Raw genomic sequence first — 25,117 nt, 5'->3', positions numbered from 1 at the left:
AAGATGCCTGACGACTATCTTGTTTAAAAATATGAAACAACCCAAACGAGATATGGAAAAATGACTTTATTCTTTTGATAATCAGAGGTGCACTGAGCTGAACCTCCAAGAAACATACTTGTGGAATGTCACATGGATATGAATTGCAAGAATGGGACACAATATGGATATCTTGGTACAACACGTCAATTCTCAAAAACTAGGACATGAGGGCATGCACACACAGACATATTTAACAACAATTCTAAATCACTATAATTAAAAACAACAAATAATAAAACTAAGCTAAAAATTAAAATGTAATATAATTGATGACAAATTTTAAAAGAAAAAGAACACAAGTGAATACAAAAATAAGTAATCAAGTTCATAAAAGGAAATGGATAAAGTAATAACACAATATTGATGGTGCCCAACACTGGTTTGACTGTATCCATGAAGTGTCCTGGAGCGTCCGAGTGTCGTGTCATATGTATGCTAAGTGAAGTGTCCAAGTGGATGATGAGGTAGATTGATGACTGCAATGTTGGATTTTTCTTGGGATCATACAAGCTTGTGCTGTTTTTCCTTTTCATCAAAAGTATAAGGCCATCAAGAACAGTAAAAGAATAACACCGTTCAACATCAATGGGTAAAATCATAATCAATATAACAGCAAAATTGTTAATTTTACCTATGAACAGACGTGCTCGGCTGCAAGCACGAGAAAGGATGAAGGGAAGGAGGGAGCTTTCAGAAATCGGCAGCCACAATTAACTTGTTTGCTGCAGTAATACTTCATTAGGCTTAATAGGGTTACAATCATTTTACAATGACAAAGGTGCCCTTCATTAGTTGCACATGTTAGATTAAAATACAAAACAAAACTCGTGAATGGATATGAATCCTTTATCGGATCCATATCCAATCCATATTTTAATACCCTCCCTCAAGTTGTGCATGGGAGTGAACCATGTGCAACTTGTTCTTCAGATTCCAGAAACAGTGTCTTGTAAGACCTTTTGTAAACATATCGGCAACTTGGTCTTCAAAAGGCACATAAACTGGTTCAATCTCTTTGTCTGCTATCTTTTGTCTGATGAAATGTTGATCAATCTCAATATGCTTAGTCCGACTGTGATGAATAGGGTTGAATGCAATTTGTATAGCACTTCTATTATCACACATAAGTGTCGAATTTGAGATATTCTCTCCCATCTCTGCAAGTAGATGCCTAATCCAGGTCACTTTTGCGGCAGTTGCCATAGATCTATACTCTGCCTCTGTGCTAGATCTTGCCACAGCCTTATGTTTGCTGCTACTCCATGAGACAAGATTTCTCCCAATGAAAACACAGTATCCTGAAACAGACCTCCTCTCATCTGGATCCCCTGCCCAGTCTGCATCCGTATGCCCAGTCTGCATCCGTATAGGACAGTATGTCATGTTTTGGTGTCTTCCATGAAGATTGAATATATATGAGTCCATCACCCACCGTTCCTTTTAGATAGCGAAGGATGTGTTTGACAGCATCCATGTGACCAGTCTTTGGTTCATGCATGAATTGAGATACTTGATTAACAGAATATACAATGTCTGGTCGAGTAAAAGTAAGGTATTGCAACATACCCACTAAACTGCGATATTTGACTGCATCAGGATATAACTCACCATCACAAATATTGAGCTTTTGGTTGACAACACTGGGTGTGGGTAGAGGTTTACAGTCTGTCATTCCTGCTTTAGCCAGAAGATCAAGAGTGTATTTGTGTTGAGTTAATGACATTTTTTCATCTTGTCTGTCCACCTCTACACCAAGAAAATATCTTAGTTCGCCAAGGTCTTTCATTTTGAACTGTATACTCAATAAAGTTTTAATTCGTTGAATGTGGTCTGGAACATTACCAGTGATCACAATATCATCAACATATATGAGTAAGAAAACCACAGTGCTACTATTCTTATATATAAACAGAGAATGATCAAGTTGGGAACGGAAGAAACCATGTTTCTGAATTTCTAAGGAAAAGCTTTCAAACCATGACCTAGAAGCTTGCTTCAAACCATACAAAGCTCTGGTCAATTTGCAAACATATTCTTTTGTGTCTCCCTCTGCATAACCTTGAGGTTGCTCCATGTAAACCTCTTCCTTTAAGTTCCCATGAAGGAATGACATCAAGCTGACTAAGGGTCCAACCATGTTCAATTGCCAAACCAAGAATAATGCGAATAGTTCCCATTTTCACTACTGGGCTGAATGTCTCATCATAATCCTTACCATATTCTTGAGTGAAACCCTTGGCAACAAGACGTGCCTTGTACCGTTCAATACTACCATCCGGTTTATATTTAATTTTATATACCCATTTGCATCCAACGACATTTTTATCTGGAGGACGGCCAACTATCTCCCATGTTTGACACTTGTGAAGTGCCTCGATCTCCTCATTCATCGCTTCAATCCATTTGTTGGATTGGATAGCTTGATGAAAACTAAGTGGTTCATCGTGTTTTTCAATCTTGGATAAGGAAATTTGAAAGTTCATAGAAAAGTTGTCATAACTAACCCATTTTTCAATAGGATGCCTTATCCTGCCTGATCTTCTTGGTGCTTCTCTGTTATTGGACGATGCAATGTGTTCTTCAGCAGGTTCATTTGTTCGCTCTCTGGGTCTCCTGGTATACACATTACCTTTGTATCTCAGACATTCTGTTTGTGATGCAACATCTGAAACCGTCTCTCCATGTACGCTTTCAGGGGTTAAAGTAGTATGTTCGGCAGTTTGTGAAATAAGTTCAGCACTAAGCCATGGGTCATACCAATCAGCAACTGCACCAATATGTTCACGATTGACGTCTGTTTCTTTTCCCAAAAAACTATTTTCATCAAAAACAACATTTCTGGAAATTCTTATCTTCTTATTGACGGGATCATAGCACCTGTAACCCTTGTATTCATCTGCATAACCTACAAATTGACAAATAGAGGCTTTGTCATGGAATTTAGTCCTCATGGATTTGTCAATATGTACATAACATGTGCATCCAAAAACTCGTAACTCATTATAATCGGGATGTGCCCCAAAGAGAACATAATAGAGAGATTGATTTTCAAGAAAGGGCATAGGAAGACGATTTATCACATGAGTGGCAGTGTGAAAAGCTTCAGTCCAAAGACTAATGGGTAAGTTACTCCCATGTATCATACTCATTGCGCTTTCCACAATATGTCTGTGTTTACGTTCAGCAATTTCATTTTGTTGTGGAGTGTACGGGCAAGAAACTCTACGATGCATCCCATTATTTTGGAGAAAATCTAAAAATTCTTTGGAGGAATACTCACCACCTCCATCACATTGGAGAATTTGAATATTTTGAGAGAATTGATTTTTAACATAGGCATGAAAGTGACGGAAAATGAGAAAAAACTCTGATTTGTGTTTCATAAAGAATATCCAAGTAAAACGAGAAAAACTGTCAATAAAGGATACATAATATTTACTTCCAGAAGAAGAAAGATTGGGGGGCTGAGCCCCAAACATCTGAACATATTATCTCAAAGGGCATGCAGGCTCTTTTATTTATTTGATGAAAAGGAAGTACATGACTTTTGCAAACCTGACAACTGGAACATATTCTATCCTTCACTGAAGGTGAAACAGACTCTGAAAGAAAACCATTTGACACTAACTTTTCAATAAAAACTTGACTACAATGACCAAGACAAGAATGCCAGAGATCTGACTTATTGCATTTGGATGTACTTAGGACGCTTTTAGAGACGAGATCAGACTTCAGCTTCATAATACTGGAGGCTGGATCTTCATTAAAGACATACATGTCTCCACGTCGCTCTCCTTTAGCGAACATCTCCTTCGTTTGAAGATCCTTGACAAAGACAAAAGTAGGAGTAAATTCCACAGATGAATTGGTAGAATCAACAAGTTTAGAGACAGAGACAATATTTTTCTTTATATTTGGTGCATGAACAACATCAGATAAAGGGATAGATGACTCAGACAAAGGAATGAAGGCGTTGCCTATGTTTGAAATAAGGTGGTGAGTCCCATCTCCAGTTACAATATTAGATTTTCCAAAATAGGGAGTCAAAGTAGAGAACTTACCTGCATTGCCAGTCACATGGATTGCTGCCCCAGAGTCAACATACCATATTCCATCATCATTTTGCTTCAGACTCAAGTTGGCCATTGCAGATAGTAGAAGATCCTTAGCATCATCACTAACCCGAAATGTACCTACAGTTCCTGATGTACCAACATTTCTAGTGTTTTGCATTCTATTCCGATTTTGTGGGTTGAACCAGTAGTTAGCTTTGATGTGACCTCGTTTGTTACACTGATAGCATGTGGGAACATTCCTTGAAAAACTAGCAGTGGAATTTGGTGGTATGGGTAGTAACCCACATCCACCCTGGATTGGATTTCTCTTGCCTCTGCCACGACCTCCTCGTGCACGATCAGCTATCACCCCTGTGGCAAGAACCTCATGCGTAGATGATTGTCTCGTTGAAGCTTCAGACATGCTTTTCAGTGTCATCTCATACTGAAAGAGTTTGGCGCGTAATTCCTCAAAACTAAGCAACGTAGGCAAGCACAATAAGGATGTAACAAGAACATAATATTCTGAACCCAGTGCATTTAGTGTCTGTTGAACCTTTTCTTTATCTGACACTGGATACCCCACCATAGCTAATTGATCTGTGATGCTTTTGACTTGATTCAAGAATTCAATAATGCTCATTGTACCATTTTTTAACATTTGAAATTCGCGTTTAAGAAACAACACTTTAGCCTCTGATATCTGAGAGTAGGTCTGAGCTAAAGCCTCCCACAAAACTTTAGATGTGCAATCATCAGGAATAAAAATCAAGACTTCTTGTGACAATGTGGAAGTGATGTAAGCGACGAGGGCCTGATCGCGCTTCATCCAAGTAACAAATGCAGGGTTGCGAATAATATTCGGCAATCCTCCATCATCTTTGTCTTCAGTTGTGAAAAATTCTGGAGGCATTGGAGTGGATCCATCCAAGTGGCCTGAAAGATCTTGGCTCCGAATAAAAGGAGCGATCTGCCTTTTCCAAGTCAGATAGTTGTTGGTGGTTAGCTTTTCTGAAACTAATTGCCCTAGGAAACTCGAAGAGAGACCCGAATTGGCGGAAGAGTCCATTTGAAGATTTGTTGACAGGAATGGAAACGAAAAACACTAGTGGCTGAAGCTGGCCTGTTTTATCATAAACTGACAGTTATGACAGAATATGTTGAGACAGGCGTGACAGAATATGATAAGGCAGCAGAAATGACAATCTGGTCTTTGGCAAGTGAGAGTGAAATCAGATCACTAACGTGACATACAGAAGCAAAGGAAATTTTAGGGCAAGAAACAGAAAAGAAAAAATGTTTTAGAATAGGCGTGACAGGCAAAATCCAGATTGCAGTAACGACAATCTGGTCTTTCGTAGAAAAGAGTGGAACCAGATTCACTCGGGCAGGGACTTGGGTTTATGAAACTAAAGGTGAACTCAACTTTTGCAGGTAAGGAAAGAAGAAACAAAGAATATGTCTCAGGTCTGAATATATTTCAAATCTGCGACAGAGAGGTTCAGCAAAGAGAAATAAAGGCAGTATAAGAATAAACCAAGATGAAACAGATAGAAGATCTAAAAAAAAATTCAGATCTGTGACAGAAGTCCAAAGCTGCTGAAGATAAAGAGTAAGAAGAATATAGCAGAAAATTTCGTGCAGGAAGGAAATAAAAGGCAGCAAAGAGATGATATAGCAAGGAAGGAAATAAAAGCAGCAAAGAGACCTGTTGGCAGCAAGGAGAAGTCGACTTTTACATCGACTGAGCAAGTCTGTCACGCAGCAGAAGTTTCATGGCTCGTTGACGGTAAGGAGAACTCGATCTTCACGTCGACTGAGCAGAACCCTTCACGCCCAGAGGATCCTCCGCTCTGATACCATGTTAATTTTACCTATGAACAGACGTGTTCTGCTGCAAGAACGAGAAAGGATGAAGGGAAGGAGGGAGCTTTCAGAAATCCGCAACCACAATTAACTTGTTTGCTGCAGTAATACTTCATTAGGCTTAATAGGGTTACAATCATTTTACAATGACAAAGGTGCCCTTCATTAGTTGCACATGTTACATTAAAATACAAAACAAAACTCGTGAATGGATATGGATCCTTTATCGGATCCATATCCAATCCATATTCTAATAAAAATAACCTGGCATCTCAGTCTGGCTAAATGCAATCCACACGCACCTCACACTCTAAGAAAGGCAAATATTTCCAAGAGACAACTGCTGATAACACTCTGTTAAAATTGTACATGTACAATTATGTACTATATATATACAATAATATGTATATAGTATATACATATATATGTATATATTTTATTTTTATATTTAGTTATTTTTTGGGATAGATTTGGACTTAGTCAAACTAAGTTTGACTAAGCCTTTCCAGCCCCCAACGGCTAGATTTCTAGCCGTTGGGCTCTCCCAACAGGTAGAAATCTAGCCGTTATGAATGGGTCTGCTTTCCTTTTCCTTTTTGTCTTCTTCCCTCTAACTCCCCTTTATAACGTGTATATATAGGGGTCTTTCCCTCCTTATAATGTATGCTTTTGCACAATCTTTTCATGGAATAAAATATATTTTTTTTATAATAATTTGTATATCCCCTTTGTGGGGTTTGTGAGTGTGTTCTTTTAGAACACTTTGTGGTTCCCTTTGTGGGTGTTGAAAGTGTGTTCCTTAAAAAACATTTTTGTTATCTACTCAAGTTGAAGATTGGTAGACTTTTGGTTCGTGATTGAAGTCTCTTTAAATCTTTACATGGTATCAAAGCTTAGAAGTATTAAAGGTCATTTGAAGACGCTTCTTCAAAGTGTTGGTGATCTTGCATGTGTTCAAGTGATCGTGTGAATTATTGCTGGAGGAGTGCTTGTGTTCATTGCCTCTCATTTTTCCTCCTCCTCTCTTTATTTCTCTTTCTTTCCTCCTCTCTTAGCCCTTGCAAAAATGGATGACAATGATAATGTTACCATCAAACCCATAAAACTCAATGATTTCAATTATGGAACATGGGCTTCTATTATAAAGCACCTTATTTGGAGAAAAGGGTTGTGGGGACTAGTAGATGGATCCGATCCGGAACCCAAGATAGTTCTCACTAAGGTAGAGGGTGAGAAAGAGGTACTTCTAATTGAAAGTGAGAACGCTAAGACTACAACCACGTATGAGAAGAAGTGGAAGGAATGGAAGATGGGATATGCCAAGATCATGTCTTGGCTTATTAGTAGTGTGGATGTGAAAAAGTGTTCAAGCCTTACTAAATTTGAGCATGCTAACAAGCCTTGAGATCATCTTAAGAAAATGTATTCTCTTAAAGATATTGCATATATATGCAATGTGCAAGATAAAGTTTGGACTATAGTCCAAGGAAATAAAACTATTAGAGAATACTATAATGACCTATCCAAACTTTGGAAAAAATTGGCTCTTTTAGAGCCAAAGTGGCATTGTCCCGAAGATATTGAACTCCCCCAAAGACAAATAGATGCAGAATACTTTTACCAATTCATTAACGGTCTAAGACCGAAATTTGAATCTACAAAACCTATTATTCTCCGTAGAGGAAAAGTTCTTTCTATTGAAGATACTATAGAAGAGTTGAGTATGGAAGAAAATATATTGAAAAAGCATGCAAGCAAAAGTGAAGATGACTCGGTCTTAGCTATTTCTATACTGGAAAACTATGTTCGTACATATAAGCCACCTCACTATAGAAGACAAAGAAATGACTATGAGAGAGAAAATCATTTGTTATTTATACGAATGTTATAGCAACTCAAGTGTGTCAAAAGTTTTTACGGCCGATAGTACGCCTCTTGAAATCAAAGGAATAGGAAGTTTTGACAAGGATCTTTCAAACTCCAAAAAAAATTTCATTCCAAAAATTAGATACATTCCTAAATTAAATTTAAATATTATATTTATGCATATTATGTTATTTTTGTGGATGACTTTACTAGATATACTTGGATTTACTTCATTAAGCATAAATCTGAAGTATTTTTCCATTTTCAAAGTTTTCATAAGATGGTCAAAAATATATTTGAAAATGATATTTTCATATTTCGTACTGATTCAGAGAGAGAATTTTTGTCAAATGAATTTAAAAATTACCTCCACTTTTTTGGGCAGAAGTTGTCCTAACTTTGTATATCTTATAAACAGAATGACATCTTCTTCTTTACACAATATTTCACCAATTGAAAAACTCTTTAAAGTCACCCCTGATTATTCAAGATTATGAACTTTTAGTTGTAAATGTTTTATTTTCACCAATAAGAATGACAAATTTTCTCCTAGAGCTATTCCTTGTGCCTTCTTTGGTTATGCCGATAACCAAAAAGGATATAGGTGTTATGATTCTAAAAATAGAAAATTATACATATCTCGAAATTTAACCTTCTTGGAAAAAGAAATTTGGTTTGATAAGGATCAACCGAAGTAACCGAGAAGTCTTTTTTATTTGATCTTGTTTCAAAACAAGATATTGACAACTATGATTGCGAGCATGATTTGGAGAATGTTATTGAATCTAGCGACTTTGAATTACTTGATGAATTGTCTCACAATGATCAAACTTGTATTCAATATTTTAGGCGAGGAAATCAAAACTCTCTATGTTCACTTGAAAAGTTTTCTAACCTTAACAAAGATGAACTACAAATTAGGAAATCATCTAGAGTATCAAAACCCCCATCAAAATTTGTATCCTATCAATCCTTTTCTTCAAAATACCAAGTGTGCATAGCCCTAATTCACTCATATGTAAAACCTTCATCTTACGCTCAAGCCAATGAACACCCTGAATGGGTTAAAGCTACGATGGTAGAACTTGAAGCTTTGGAAAAGGCTCAAACTTGGTCTATTAAAAAAAATTCACCAGCAAAAAAACCCATAGGTTATAGATGGGTATATAAAATAAAAACTAAGAGTGATGGAACCCTTGAGCGATATAAAGCTAGGCTAGTTGCAAAGGGATATTTGCAAGAACATGATATTGATTATGAAGAAACCTTTGCACCGGTAGCCCGCATGACCACGGTTAGAACTCTTATTGTAATAGCATCAATTAAAAAATGGTCTATATACCAAATGGATGTTAAAAATGTCTTTTTAAATGAAAATCTTATGGAAGAAGTGTACATAGAGGCACCCCCCAGTACGATTCTTCCTCAAGGAAAGATTCTTCGCCTACAAAAGGCATTATATGAGTTGAAACAGGCACCTAAAGCCTGATATGATAGATTCAGCAAAGTTATGTTTGATATTGGTTTTAGATCTTGCTTGACTGACATTGCCCTGTTTGGTAAGAATTCTAATGCAGGTATTGTTATTTTGATGTTCTATATAGATGATATGATAATCACTATAGGCGATAAACAGGGAGTTCAAAATATTAAATGGATTCTTAAAATTAATTTCAAAATAACTGACTTGTACAATATGCTTTGAGCATAGAAGTTGCTTATTCCCCTATACGGTACTTATTATCTCAATCTAACACTCCAGCAATGACAAATGTCAAGATGAAGATCGATGATGGGGAGCCTCTGGATGATCCAACCCCTTACCAGCAACTTATTAGAGCTCTTTCTTATTTATCTATTACGAGACCTAATATAGCACATGTAAATATAACTAGTCAGTTTCAACACGCTCCCACATCTGTTTACATGGGAGTTGTTTTGTGTATTATTAGATATCTTAAAATTTCTATTTCTAAAGGCCCTTTTATGTCATCTAAGTATGCACTAACCTTGCTTGAATATACCGAGGCAGATTGGAGAGGAGATCCTAACAATAGGCACTCAACAATAGGTTTCTGTGTTTTTCTAGGTGAATCGTTAATCGGGGAGGTGCAAAAAGCAACAGGTCTCTCTTTTTTCAATCGAAGTTGAGTCCTGGGCTTTGGCCACAACCACAATGGAGGTGGTTTGGCTAAATAGATTGTGGGATGATATGAGAGTCACTATACTAGGAGCTTTAAAGATGTGATGCAACAACAAGAGTACTATTTATATTGCCAGCAACAATACTTTTCATGAAAGAACAAAGACATCGAGATGGACTGTCACTATGTGCGAGAGGAATACCTTCAAGGGATCATTGATCTGCCTTATGTCACATCAGAGTAACAATTGGCAGACTTCTTCACCAAACCTCTTTACTCCTAGATTTCACTTACTTCTAGGCTATGTAGTCAAAAGCACCGACTAGGCGCCTAGTCAGGCTAGTCGCTAAGGGACCTACAAATCGAACAGATTCCTAGGTTTTAAAAAAAAAGGTCCTTTTTTCTGACTAAGCGTCGACTAGGCACCAACTAGCACCTAATTGGTGTCTAACTTGCCCTGGCGCCTATGCACAAGAGCAAGAAAGTCATTTGTTTTGAAACATTAAAACACGAGAGGGGGGAGGGTTTTATTCCCCTCTTTTTTTTCTGAGCTCCGCTCTCTTGATCTCTCTTCTCTCTCGCCCTTTGCTCTCTCGATCTCTCCTCTCACTCACTCTCGCAACCGCATGCTCGCCCAACCATTGTTGTCGCCCTCACGTGCACCGCCATCGCCTCAGCCTCAGGTATGCATGCTTCTTTTTCTTCTTCTTCTCCTCTCTCTCTCTATCTAGTTTTCTCTCAACCCGAGAGTCTGACTCTTCTTCTTCACACCGTTCCTCTGCCTCTGTTCTTTTTTTCCTTTTCTTCTTCTTCTTCTTCTTCTTCTTCTTCTTCTTCTTCTCTCTCTCTGACTCTTCTTATTCACACCGTTCCTCCGCCTCTCTTCTTTTTTCTTTTCTTCTTCATCTCCTCTCTCTCTCTTTTCTCTCTCCCAACTCTTCTTCTTCACACCCTTTCTATGACTCTCTTCTTTTTTTTCTTTTATTCTTCTTCTTCTTCTCTGTCTTTTCTCTCTCCCAACTCTTCTTCTTCACACCCTTCCTCCACCTCTCTTCTTTTTTTTTTCTTCAAGAGGGAATTGACATTTTTGGTGTATTTTCTACTTCAGATGCATGATCAGGTCAACACAAAAGTCGCCTGGATATAACAATAACTGAGGGTGAATTTACTTGTTGCGACTACTGTGTAGGGAGTCACTGTAGCCGATTTGGTAAATTCAATCGCATATAAATCACTCTTAAGACAAAAAAAATATGGCATTAATGACATTCAAAGACAACCACAATACAACAAAATCCAGATGCAGAGACCTAAATACCCATGCTTGCATAATGTGATTGGTCTATACATGATAGTATGATACTGACAAAGATATGTTAAAATATGTTCAACAATTATTTGACTTGATAATTGTTTTACATGCCCTGTTTTACATTGTTTCATGTTTATACTTTTTATGTTGCATACATGTTTGTTACTAATTTTAGCAATTCATTTGCAGTTTTTTTAATTAAGGTATCGACTAGTCCATCTAGTCCCGCTTAGTCTCCGACTAGTCTTTTTAAGGGTCCACCGACTAAGCGTTACCTAGCACTTTTGACGATATAGCTTCTAGGCAAACTTCCAGTTATTCTACCATAAGTTTGAGGGGGAGAATTAAAATTATACATGTACAATTATGTACTATATATATATGTATATACAATAATATGTATATATGCACATATATATATATATATATTTTTTATATTTAGTTATTTTTTGGGACAGATTTGGACTTACTAAGCCTTCCTAGCCCCCAACGGCTAGATTTCTAGCTGTTGGCTAGAAATCTAGCCGTTGGGAATGGACCTGCTCTCCTTTTCCTTTTAGTCTTCTTCCCTCTAACTCCCCTTCATAATGTGTATATATAGGGGTCTTCCCTTCCTTGTAATGTATGCTTTTGCACAATTTCTCCATTGAATAAAATAAATATTTTTTATATTGTCATTTGTATATCCCCTTTGTGGGGTTTGTGAGTGTGTTCTTTTAGAACACTTTGGGGTTCCCTTTGTGGGTTCCTTAGAACACTTTTGTTATCTACTCAAGTTGAAGATTGGTGGACTTTTGGTTCGTGATTGAAGTCTCCTTAAATCTTTGCACTATCACCACCAATCCCCTACTAAACTGCAAAAGTCAACATCAAACTTACATGTATGTCCTCCTGTGTCGAGCTTTGGCAGAATAAAAGGTCCCAAACAAAACGTGATAGGCCTATACATGAGTATCTCTAGGTAACCAAACCTAATTGTGTATAACAATTGTAGTAATATAATATATCATAATAATCGGTGACTCCTACCTGTCATGGACCCAACCCTACCTATTGCCAGACCTAGCTAGGGCCTTCATTGAGCTCTCTCAGGTGCAAGCAAAAGTATGCAACCTCAAACTCTTCAGTTCTGGCTTTTATCATCAAAGTTGATCAAAAGATTCAAAACACAAATTGCAGTTTCGCCTTGGGCGGCGGATTAAAGGCATAAGATTCCACCAGAGTAGAGGGGAATGATGGTAAGGAGACAGACAAGGTCCCTAGAGATAATCCTCTCGGGATTGAGAAACATTGTGGAATACCAAGGTCAATCCCTCCAAGGCATAGTGTCCGATCTTGCATATGATAACCTGCCATGTGCAGAAAGATTAACCAGCACAAAAGCAACTTGATAACATTTCATATGCTACAAAACTTAGAAAGTGGCCTACAGAACATCTCAGAATGTGATATCTCTTCGAGCATGTCCTCTAAAACATGCTTCATCCAAATAGCTTGACAGACTTTCGATGATGCCGCAATGTGCTCTACTTCCGATGATGACAAGGCTGTAGAACTTTGTTTCTTTTAACTTCATAACACAACTCTCAATCCAAGTTCAAAAATAAATCCACTTGTGCTCCTTCGATCATCAACAAAATCTGCCCAATCATTGTCAGTGAAACCAAATAGTTTAAAAATAGTGATCAGCTTATACCATATTCCATAGTTAGAGGTCAACTGAATGTAGCGGAAAATACTCTTAGTTGCTCCCAAGTGGTGCATCGATTGACTATGCAAAAACCTTGAAACCAAACTAATGGGGAACAATTGATATTTGGACAGGTATGAGTCAAATGCATCAAACCACCAACTAAACTTCTAAAATACTTCTCACCGGCCTTGGCAGTTCCATCATTCATAGTTAACTTCTCATAACAAAGTCTTGCAATTCAACATATTAACCTTTTTAAGCAGATCCACTGCAAACAAAAATGTCATCACCAGTTTGTTAAACCTGAAGGCCAAGAAAACAAGACAATAGATCCAAATCTGTCATCTCAAATTCATGCATCATACTCCGCTTACACTCATCAATAAGATCAACAGAGGATCCAATAATAAATGATATCTACATAAACATTGACTAGAAGATTGCCATTACCATTCAACTTTACATAAAGAGTAGGCTCACTTTCACTTTTTTTGAAAATCATTATGGTGAAGATAAGAATCAAGACAGCTGCACCATCCTGCTTGCGGCTATACAAAGCCTTTTTCGGTTTGTAAACTTTCACTTCCTTTCCTTTAAAGATAAATCCCTATTGTTGCTCAACATACACATCTTCATTCAAATGGCCACTCAGAAAGGCTGATTTAACATCAAACTAAAAAACATGTCAATTCATTTGAGCTGCTACTATTAAAATAATTCTAGCAGTTTCAAATCTAGCTAGAAGATAAAGTTTAAGAAAAATATACCCCATGCTTTTGCACATACCCTTTAACCACCAATCTTGCTTCGTATTTTTGCACATTTAAATCTGCACCCTATATATCCATTTTATGCCAATTGCCTCCTTCTCGAGTGGTACATCTACAAGTTTCCATGTACCATTCTTCTCACTTGCAAGCATCCCCTCTTTCATAGAATTTTCCCTTTCCTTATTTTCATATGATTCTTCTTAGCACATTAGTTTTAGAACGGTAAGAGCAAAAATACATTTTCATAAATTTCATCCAAAGATCATAACTTTCTTGGAGTATCAGAATTAAGAGTAGGCTTAATATCTGCCTGTTAGACTGCTCAAATCTCTTGAAGACATCACCTGTGTAGTGCTTGAAGATGATAAACCATGAGGTGACATTTTACCCAATGATGAACAAAATTGAGACAACACATCTTTCTTTTTAGTTTGTGTCGACTCCATCACATCTACAAATGGTAAGTGTCGGTTTGCCGCTTCATTTCATCCCCAAAAATTGTTCTCATCAAAAACAACAATTCGTCGAATCATTAGCTTCTTAATGACAGGATTACACAACCAAAGTCCCTTTGTTTTATCACTATAGCCAACAATAACACATTTCTCCCTCTTTTAATCAAACTTAGAATGATCACTGGCATCTATTAAAGCATAGGCAAAGCAACCAAAGACTCGTACTCAAATTGGGCTTTTGATTCCAGCATGCTTCATATGGAGTTTTGTTGTGCACAACTTTAGTTGGTAAGTTGTAGTGGTTGCTTCTGCCCAAAAATCACTAGGAAGATGCTTTTCACTTAGCATGCTTCGAATCATCTCTACAACTGTCTAAAACTTAATTTCGGCCACACCGTTTTAATCCAATGTTTTCTTTGCTGTTAATTGCCTGCAATATCATTTTGCTTGAAAAAAGAACCAAATCATCATATAGAAATTCTCACCCTCTATAGGTGCAAAGTCCCTTTGCTTTATCACTATAGCCAACAATAACACATTTCTCACTCTTTTTATCAAACTTAGAATGATCACTGGCATCTATTAAAGAATAGGCAAAGCAACCAAAGACTCATACTAAAGCAACCAAAGACTTGTACTCAAATTGGGCTTTTGGTTCCACCATGCTTCATATGGAGTTTTGTTGTGCACAACTTTAGTTGGTAAGATGTAGTGGTGTACAAATGTAGTCGTTGCTTCCACCCAAAAATTACTAGGAAGATGATTTTCACTTAGCATGCTTCGAATCATCTCTACAATGGTCTAAATCTTAATTTCGGCCGCACCGTTTTACTCCGATGTTTTCTTTGTTGTTAATTGCCTGCAAATATCATTTTGCTTGAAAAAAGAACCAAATCATCATATAGAAATTCTCACCCTCTATCGGTGCAAAGAATTTTTATAGCATGCCCACACTCTTTCCTTATAAAAGCCTTGAACTCATCCATTGCCTATGATATTTTAGCAACAAAATACATCCAACTCATGTGAGTATAACTTATCAATAAACAATAGAAAATATTTACTCTTGTTTAGAGATAAAGTTCTCATTAGATCACAAATATCCGTATGCACTAGCTCTAAAGGCATTTTGGTTGTCCAAGCTTTCCCAACAGGAAATGGTATCTTGTGTTGCTTTCCATAAACACATCCTTCACAAACATCATCTAGACTAATGATAGAAGGCACATCAAACACCAATTTTTGTCTCAATAATTTCAGTCCATTAAAATGTAAATGCCCATAACAAAAATGCCAAAGCTGAGATTGATCATTTATATTAGCTAATAAGACACAACTATCAAGAGAAAAGATTTCAAGAGGAAACATCTTGTTCTGAATCATGTGAATCTTAGCAACAAATATACTGGATTTTTTATTTCTAATTTCACATATACCATCATAAAAAAGAATCAAGTAGCCTTTTTGAAGCAATTGACCCATACTAAGTAAATTATGCTTAAATCAAGAATAAAATAAACATCATGAATCAATCTTTCTATACTTGATTTAGACTTGATTGCAATGGTCCCTTTCCCACTGATCTTCACCTGATCGCTATCTCCAAGCCAAACATGCAACTTTACCGAAAAAATCCTTTTTCCTATCATATGGTTGTTGCATCCACTATCTGAAAACCATACATAATTTTGCAATCATTTTGATTCACATATGAGAAATAAGTTACTGTCTTCTTCTACAAAATTGGCTTATTGCTTTTATTTCTCAAAAGCAATTTGCTTCAACATGGCCATATTTTTTGCAATGGTAGCATTGTTTCCCTTATAATGTTGCTTTTGACTACCTTTATTAGCATTTTCTTGCTTTTGGCAGCTCGAATCAGATTGCCCACGGACTCTACCATGAACATGGAAGCTTCCTTGATAGGCACACCTCAATCAGGCAGCCCTTACTTCCATTCTTTTAGTCGAAAACACCATTACCATTCACCTGGATAGAGATCTTAAGCTTGGAGTGAAAAGTTTGCTCAACCACATTTTCTACAAACCTACTCATGTGTTCTTCATGAGCAAAAAGAAAACCCATTAATTTAAGAGTATAAATCGACAAGTCCTTAGATTCCTCAATAGCGCTATCTACATAATCAAATTTAGAAAGTAGACTCCTCAATACTTTCTCTATGACTTTCTTATCACTAATGGTGTCATCAAAAAGTCTCATTTGATTCATTATGACAGAGAGTCTAGAGAAAAACTCTTCAACTAACTCACCTCCGTTCATAAAGAAAGTCTCAAATTCATGACGAAGGGTCTAAAACTTTACCATCATAACCTTCTTGTCCCCATGAAACTCCTATTTCAAAATGGTTGGAGCTTCTTTGGTCATTGTAGCATTGCCAATTTGTGGAAAAATGGACTTCATCATAGCTTGCTGCAACATAAGTACTTTGCATCCTTCTTTTGAGGTTATACATCCATCTTCTCCACCGTCATGTCGCCTGCTTTGGAACTCTACATTTGAAGCCACTTTCTACCAGATCCAAAAAAAATTGAGATAAACATCTATATTTTAATACCCCAAAACTCATAATTTTGCCTCTCCCAAAGTTTGTGAGAGGTTAAGGGTATTCATACAACTTGTCATAGCGAATCACCATGCGAGTTTACCTCTCATTGAAGCTCTTAAATCCAGCCTCAACTCCTTTCAGTAGCAATTTTCTCACTAAAAGACACCAAGATCGACAACAACACAGCTCTTATACCACTTCTGTTGGTAGCAGATCTCTCTCTCTCTCTCTCTCTCTCTCTCTCTCTCTCTCTCTCTCTCTCTCTCTCTCTCTCTCTCTCTCTCTCTCTCTCTCCTGTTGTTAATGAATGGGGCAGATGTTGCATCTTAACTAAAAGACAAGAAAAAATATATAAAGTAGAGGAAAGGAAAAAGTGAAGGATGATAGGTACAACCAAAAGATATATTACAATTTTTCACCACCAAACAAAACACTACATTGACATATATAAAACCAAAGAGCCACAACGTGGCCAACCTACTTTATCTCATAGCTACTTACAAACATCATAATAAAACAACTACCCACTTTGCCACATGGCCTAAATAACTACCCACTAAACATCTTATGCATCACCACAACATCATGGATAACAACGTAGCAATCTATGTTTTACATATAACACTTAACAACTACCTACATGCATCCTATGTACAATGTGACTAACCCATTGACCACACAACTTCCATAAGAATAACAAAAAAACTAAAAAACTTGTTATACAAGAAAAACTCATCCGATTAGTAATTCAACAACATAGATCACGATTGACCACGTCTTTCACTTTCTTAACATGTAGCATCAACCTTCATTAGAAGACTTGAATTACCAGACTAGTTCAACCATGAACGCTTTTGAGAAGTTAACTATGGATGATGGAACTGTGAAGGACGATGAGAACTATTTTAGAAGTTTAGTTGGTGGTTTGATGTATTTGGTTCAGACACATTCAAATATCATGTTTGTGGTCAGTTTGATTTCAAGATAATACATAATCCATCGGTACACCATACACCACTTGGTAGCATATTTGTCGCTACATTCGAGTGACTAACAAAGTCACTAATATTTAATTTTACTGAGTGATTGGGCAGGTTCCACTGATGATTAAAAGAATACAAGTAGATTCCTTTTTGGACTTGGATTGAAGGTTGTGCCATGGAGTTCAAATAAACAAAGTTCTACACAGCCTTGTCAAGATCGGAAGTAGAGTACATTGTGGCATTATCGGCAGCTTGTTAAGCTATTTGGAAGACGTGTATTTTGGATGACATGCACCAAGTTCAAGCCCATGCAACTGAAATTTATTGCAACAACAATTCAACCATCTTAACGATCAAGAATCAGCATTTCCATATAAGGGCAAAACAAATTAATCTTCAACACCCCTTCGTTGGAGAAACAATGGTGAAAGGCATGATTGTAATGTGAGATTGCTCCCCCAATCATTGAATAGCAGATGATCTCACCAAAGCTCTACCCTATTCAAAATTTGTTAAATTCAGATCTTCCTTATGCATTTTTGGATTTTCGCATCAAGGGAAAGTATTGTAGGTTGATGCTACGTGTCACGAAAGTGAAAGACATGGGCAATCATGATATGTGTTGTTGAGAATTTTGAGCAACTAATAGGATGGGTTTTTCATGTATAGCAAATTTTTTAGTATTTTTGTTATGCTTATATGGGTAGTGTGACCAATGGGTTAGTCACGTTGGGTGTAAAATGCTTGTAGGTAGTTGTTAAGTGTTATATGTAAAACATGGATAGTCATGTTGTCACCCATGATGTCGTGGTTATGCATAAGACTCATAGCTATGTCTCATAGACACGACAACCAGGCAGTCGTACTCGTGTCTGAAAAGAAGTGAAGTGTGTTCTCCTATTTCGGGTCACGGGTCTAGAGATCCAGACCCGTGATCATTAACGTTTCATTAATGGCACTGTGTGTAATTTATACTTTTGTAAAAAGGGTACTTTCGTACCCTAGTCATATACTTTGTATGTTATTATAAAAGATATCATACAACAGCCACGCCAGGTATTGGGGTTATCGGCTTTTTCTCATTCTCTGCTATCTCTCTCTCTCTCTCTCTCTCTCTCTCTCTCTCTCTCTCTCTCTCTCTCTCTCTCTCTCTCTCTCTCTCTCTCTCTCTCTCTCTTCCCTGTCTCTCAGCTCTCACGAGTGGATTAAAACCTAACATGGTATCAGAGCGCCGCTACAGCTGAAGCTGAAATCGATCCAAAAAGGTACGTCTGAAAGATCTCTTTCTCCTCTATATTTGTTTTCTTCTTAAGTCAATAAAAAAAATACCTTTGTTTTCCCCAATCTCGTCTGCATCTCGCCTTTCCCAATCTCGTGGTTTTGATTCTGTTTTCACCTCCTTTCTTTTCTGGTTTCTCCAATCTCGTGGTTTCCCCTCTTTCCCAATCTCGCGGTTTGTCCATTTTCCCAATATTGTCTGCACCCAAGAGCACGTGTTAGTTCAGTTAGTGCTCTTATATCACCTCTGTTGCCTCTATTTGTGCAAGAGTACAAGGTTGACTGGATATTGCTTGTTATGCCACAGAAGAAACTTCATTTCTTCTCCTATTGTCTGAGTTACCCAGTTGAATATCTCTTCATTCTGCTTTTCATATATTTTGCTAGTTGTCTTTGATCACAGCGGCTGAATATAGGTCACACAATCGGGTTTTATTTTGTTTCAGCCACATGTTTTTTGTTTCACAGTGTGAATTCATATTCACGATTTTTTTTTAATTTCTGCTTTTCGTTTCACAATCCAATATTCAATCACTTATGAAAATCAAAAATCTGACAGATTTTTTAATTTCTGCTTCAAATTCAGCCACTGTCGTCGGCCATTGATCTGTATTAGTTTCTAAAAAAAAAAAAAAGGTTACAGAAACTGTAGACAGACTGTGCTAAATACATTCTTAACATTGTAAACCATGGATTCATTTCCTAGTCAGTCGGTTCTTTCTTCAAGTTTCCTCAGTCAACTCGTATATGAAAAATTAAACAATGGTAACTTCTTGACTTGGAAGAGACAAATCACACCTTTTATTAGGAGTCAGGATCTTTCTGGACATCTGGATGGATCTATTCCAGTTCCTCCTGAATTCATATCACAAGAAGAAAGGGACAATAAAGGGGAACCTACTACAGTATATGTTAGAAATCCTGAATTTGTGGCTTGGATGAAAAGAGACCAAGCGTTTGTTGCTTATATCACATCTACACTGTCACAAGAGGTACTTGTAGCAATTCCAGATGACTGCACTGCCATGCAACTTTGGAACAGACTTGTTCAGACATACTCACAAGTTTCTCAGGCCAGGATTATGTTTCTTGAAAGAGAATTCCAAATGTTAAGAAAGGATTCCATGACCATCATGGAATACTTGAACAAAATGAAGGTTATCACAGATCAACTTGCAGTTGTTGGAAGTACAGTAACTGATAAGGATTTGGTACAGCAAACTCTCAGTGGATTAGGACATGACTATCATATGATTGTTACTTCATTGCTATGTTTACCTGAGCTCCCCAACTTTGAAGATCTGCGTGCAAAATTGTTACAATATGAGATGAACCTAAAGGGGTTTTCTGAAGAATCATCTATGCATACTGGGGCACAAGAAGTTCTTGCTACAGGGGTTACTTATGCACGAGGACGAGGAAGCTATGATATCAAGGGAAAGGGAGCACAAGGGAGAAGTGGTCAAGGAAGTCGTGGATTATTGCCTACACCCAACACATATACCAATCCACAAAGACAGAGGCCAATTCCTACTTGCTTTCTGTGTAATAAAAAGGGGCATATCAAAGCTAATTGTTGGTTCAATCCCCTAAATAAAGGAAAATCAACACAAACTGAAGCAAAAAGAGGCACAGACAGTACAAGGACCAACGGAGAATTAAAGGAGTTATTGTTGTCAGCTTTAGCAGAATTGAATCTGAAACAAAATGAGCAAGGTACTTGGTACGTGGACTCTGGCGCGGCGACTCACGTTACTGGTGATGCAGGTAAGCTCCTAAAACTTGTTCCTTACATTGGTAAAAGCAGTATAATTACTGGAGATGGATCACACCACTTTGTCTCTCATATTGGAAACTCCATTATACCCCTGTCTGAATCTTCTATCAATCTTTCAAAAGTCCTTTATGTTCCTGAAATCAAGAAAAACATTGTTTCAGTTTCTAAACTTGTTGATGATATCAAAGCCTCAGTTGAATTTACTCCCTCTTCTGTTCTTGTCAAGGATCTCTGCACGAAGGAGACGTTCGCTAGAGGAAAACGACAAGGCAATATGTACGTCTTTCAAGAAGATCCTTCAGCACATATTCGCTCTGCAGATCCAAACTTGAAGCTCCAATCATCGTTGCCTTCTGAAAATTCTACTTGTGTCTTCAGTGTCTCTGAAATCAATAAGCCAAATCTTTGGCATGGTCGTCTAGGTCATTGCAGTAGTAGTTTCATTGAAAAACTTGTTTCAAATAACCTCATTCCTAAGTCAAGTTTAAGAATAAATGTCGATGACAACAAATGTTCTAGTTGTCTCTTATGTAAGAGTCATGTCTTACCGTTTCATTCTATTAATAAAAGAGCTTCAAGACCTTTTGAGACTATTTGTTCCGATGTTTGGGGGCCTGCTCCAGTTGCTTCCATATCTGGAACAAGATATTACCTTTTGTTTGTTGACAGTTATTCTCGTTATTCTTGGATATTTTTCATGAAACACAAGTCTGAGACCTTCAAGTTGTTCCGAAACTTCCATTCCTTTGTCAAAAACCAATTTTCTGAAAACATCCTTAGTTTCCAATGTGACGGAGGCGGTGAATTTTCTTCCATTGACTTTACTAACTTTCTCCAAAGTAACGGGATAAGGAAAAAGGTATCTTGCCCACACACACCTCAGCAGAATGGGATTGCTAAAAGAAAGCATCGTCATATTGTTGAGAGTGCGATGAGCATGATGCATGACAGCAGTCTCCCGATCACCTTATGGACAGAGGCTTTTCATTCTGCAGTTCATGTGATAAATCGTTTGCCCATGACTGTTTTGGAAAACAAGTCTCCTTACTTGTGTCTTTTTGGTGTACATCCCAACTATCATAATTTGCATGTGTTTGGTTGTTTATGCTATGTTCATGTTGATAGTTCAATGAGACATAAGTTTCAGGACAAGGCTCTGAAATGCAGGTTTGTGGGTTATGCTGATGACTATAAAGGGTACAGGTGCTATGATCTAGTGAGCAAGCGCATCAAAATATCAAGAAATGTCATATTCGATGAATTGAATTTTGATTGTCGATATACTAGTTCTTCAGAATCAAAACCTGAAGTTGAGGCTTATCATCCTTGGTTGAATTATGAACTTCTCCCCGGAACTAAAGAGGTTTGCTCGAACTGTTTTCAAGAGAATAAGGAATCTATGTCTGCAGATGAAGTGGTTGCTCATGAAAATACAGACCCAACTTCGAATCCACAAAGGTATAAAGGTCTTGTCTACGCTCGACGAGAAAGAGAGCCGCCCACCATAGTCAATTCAGACATGGACATATCCTCTACATCCAACATTGCTGATAATAGAAGATCCACCCGTACTCGTCATCCAATTGAAAGATGGGTCAGTTATGAAAATTTCTCATTGGATTTTCAACTCTTTCTAACAGCCTTAAATAAAGAAAATGAACCCACAACGTTCTCTCAAGCATCGAATTCCAGAAGATGGATTGAAGCAATGAATGAGGAGATGGAAGCTCTACATGAATGTGGTACGTGGGATGTCGTAACAAGACCACCTGACAGAAATGTTGTTGGTTCGAAATGGGTGTACAAAACAAAGTATAAACCAGATGGGTCTATAGAGCGATACAAGGCGAGACTTGTAGCCAAAGGTTTTACACAGGAGCAAGGACAGGACTATGATGAAACTTTTAGTCCAGTGGTGAAGATGGGAACAATCAGGATTATACTTTCTTTAGCTATTGAACATCAATGGACTATTAGCCAACTTGATGTGAAGAATGCCTTTCTTCATGGAAATTTTAAGAGAAGAAGTATACATGGAACAACCCACTGGCTACGCAGAAGGTGATTCTACAAAATATGTATGCAGACTAAAAAGGGCGATATATGGATTGAAGCAGGCATCTCGATCTTGGTTCGACAGTTTCTCTGTTGAAATTCAAAAATATGGTTTTAAGAAATCCCTTCTTGACCACTCCTTATTTATCTTTAAGAACCAAGACACAATTACTCTGTTGTTGATATATGTAGATGATATCATCATCACTGGTAATTCCAATGAGCACATTAAAGAAGTGAAACATCTCTTGAATCAAAGGTTCAAAATGAAGGACCTTGGCAAGCTACGATACTTTCTTGGAGTTGAAGTCGACAGTACATCTGAAGAGATGACTCTCACCCAACATAAGTATACCATTGATGTTCTAAATAAAGCGGGTATGAAAGACTGCAAGCCCTTGGGCACTCCTAGTGTCCTTCATCAAAAGCTTAGGTCTCAAGATGGGGATCCATTTGATAATCCCACACAGTATCGTAGCATAGTAGGTATGTTACAATATCTCACCTTTACTCGCCCAGATATAGTCTACTCGGTGAATCAAGTCTCTCAGTTTATGCATGCACCATGTGAAGGGCATATGGAAGCAGTTAAACGGATACTTCGATACCTAAAGGGAACTGTTGGGGATGGACTCATATATCAGAGAAAGACAAATGGGCAAAATGCACATGAGATCACTGCTTATTCTGATGCGGACTGAGCAGGAGATCCAGATGAACGCAGATCAGTATCCGGCTATTGTGTGTTTGTTGGGATGAATTTAGTTTCTTGGAGCAGTAAGAAACAAAAGGTTGTTGCCAGATCCAGTACAGAGGCTGAATATAGGTCAATGGCAGCAGCCACTGCTGAAGCTACTTGGATTAGACATTTACTGACAGAAGTAGGGGAATCGATCTCTCGATCACTGCTTTTGTGTGACAACCAGAGTGCCATTAGTATGTCTTTTAATCCAATCCATCACAGTCGTGCCAAACATATTGAAATAGATCAACATTTTGTGAGACAAAAGGTAGAAGAGAAAGAGATTGAGCCTGAATTTGTACGAACCACAGATCAGGTGGCGGATATATTTACAAAAGGGTTGACGAAAGACAGAGTTTGGATGTTAAAAGGCAAGTTGTTCATGGTCCAAGATCATACACAACTTGAGGGAGAGTGAAAAGAAGTGAAGTGCGTTCTCCTATTTCGGGTCACGGGTCTGGAGATCCAGACCCGTGATCATTAACGTTTCATTAATGGCACTGTGTGTAATTTATACTTTTGTAAAAAGGGTACTTTCGTACCCTAGTCATATACTTTGTATGTTATTATAAAAGATATCATACAACAGCCGACGCCAGGTATTGGGGTTATCGGCTTTTTCTCATTCTCTGCTATCTCTCTCTCTCTCTCTTTCCCTGTCTCTCAGCTCTCACGAGTGGATTAAAACCTAACAGTGTCGACATGTGTACTGGTACCGGATGCAGCACAGGTACATGCTGGTCTAGATCAAGTCGGGTTCAACTTCGACCCAACCCAATTTTTTTTGTTTGACCTCGGTGAAAGGCAGGGAGGAAGAAGAAAAAGAAAGAGGAAGAATAGGACGAAAGAGAAAGAGGAGGAGAAGGAAGAAGAAGAAACAGGGGGAGAAGGAAGAAGAAGATGAAAGAGAAAGAGGAAGAATAGGACGAAAGAGAAAGAGGAGGAGAAGGAAGAAGAAGACGAAAGAGGAAGAGGAAAGGAGAAGGAAGAAGAGGACGAGAGAGAGAGAGAGCATACCGGATCCTCATCTTCGAGAGATATTTCATGCCCTTTTTATTAAAAAGATAATTTCATTCTCCCTCTCCCTTATTTTTAAAATCACAGTCACCCCCCTTACAACTTTTTCTTTAATTTCTAATATTCCCCTGCCCCTTTTTTTCAAAAAGTTACAATCACCTCTCTTACAAACATTTTTTTTATATGGACCTTATCATAGATCCAAACCCAAACCTTTTTTATCAACACACACACACACACACACACACACACACACACACACACACACACACACACACACACACATATATATATAGCCATGTCCCCATTGTTAAAATGTAACCCTTTATATATGTACATATATACTATGTATATATATGTACATCTCTCTCTCTCTCTCTCTCTCTCTCTCTCTCTCTCTCTATATATATATATATATATATATATATATATATATATATATATTGTAAACCCTGATAAGGGTATTTTTGCCTTTTTACCTTTTACACATATTTCA

The 25,117-nt window shown here is 37.6% G+C and overlaps 1 protein-coding gene across 3 annotated transcripts in view; it reads right to left on the bottom strand.

The window, feature by feature from the left end:
- LOC149847798 (protein FLX-like 4) overlaps positions 1–25,117 on the bottom strand; it is a 35,251-nt gene that overhangs the window by 1,582 nt on the left and 8,552 nt on the right. The window lies entirely within an intron of this gene.

Source organism: Nuphar pumila, chromosome 1, assembly GCF_984573655.1.
Source record: "Nuphar pumila chromosome 1, dmNupPumi1.hap1.1, whole genome shotgun sequence".
NCBI classification, from domain to species: domain Eukaryota; kingdom Viridiplantae; phylum Streptophyta; class Magnoliopsida; order Nymphaeales; family Nymphaeaceae; genus Nuphar; species Nuphar pumila.
This window is presented reverse-complemented; position numbering and strand designations above follow the sequence as displayed.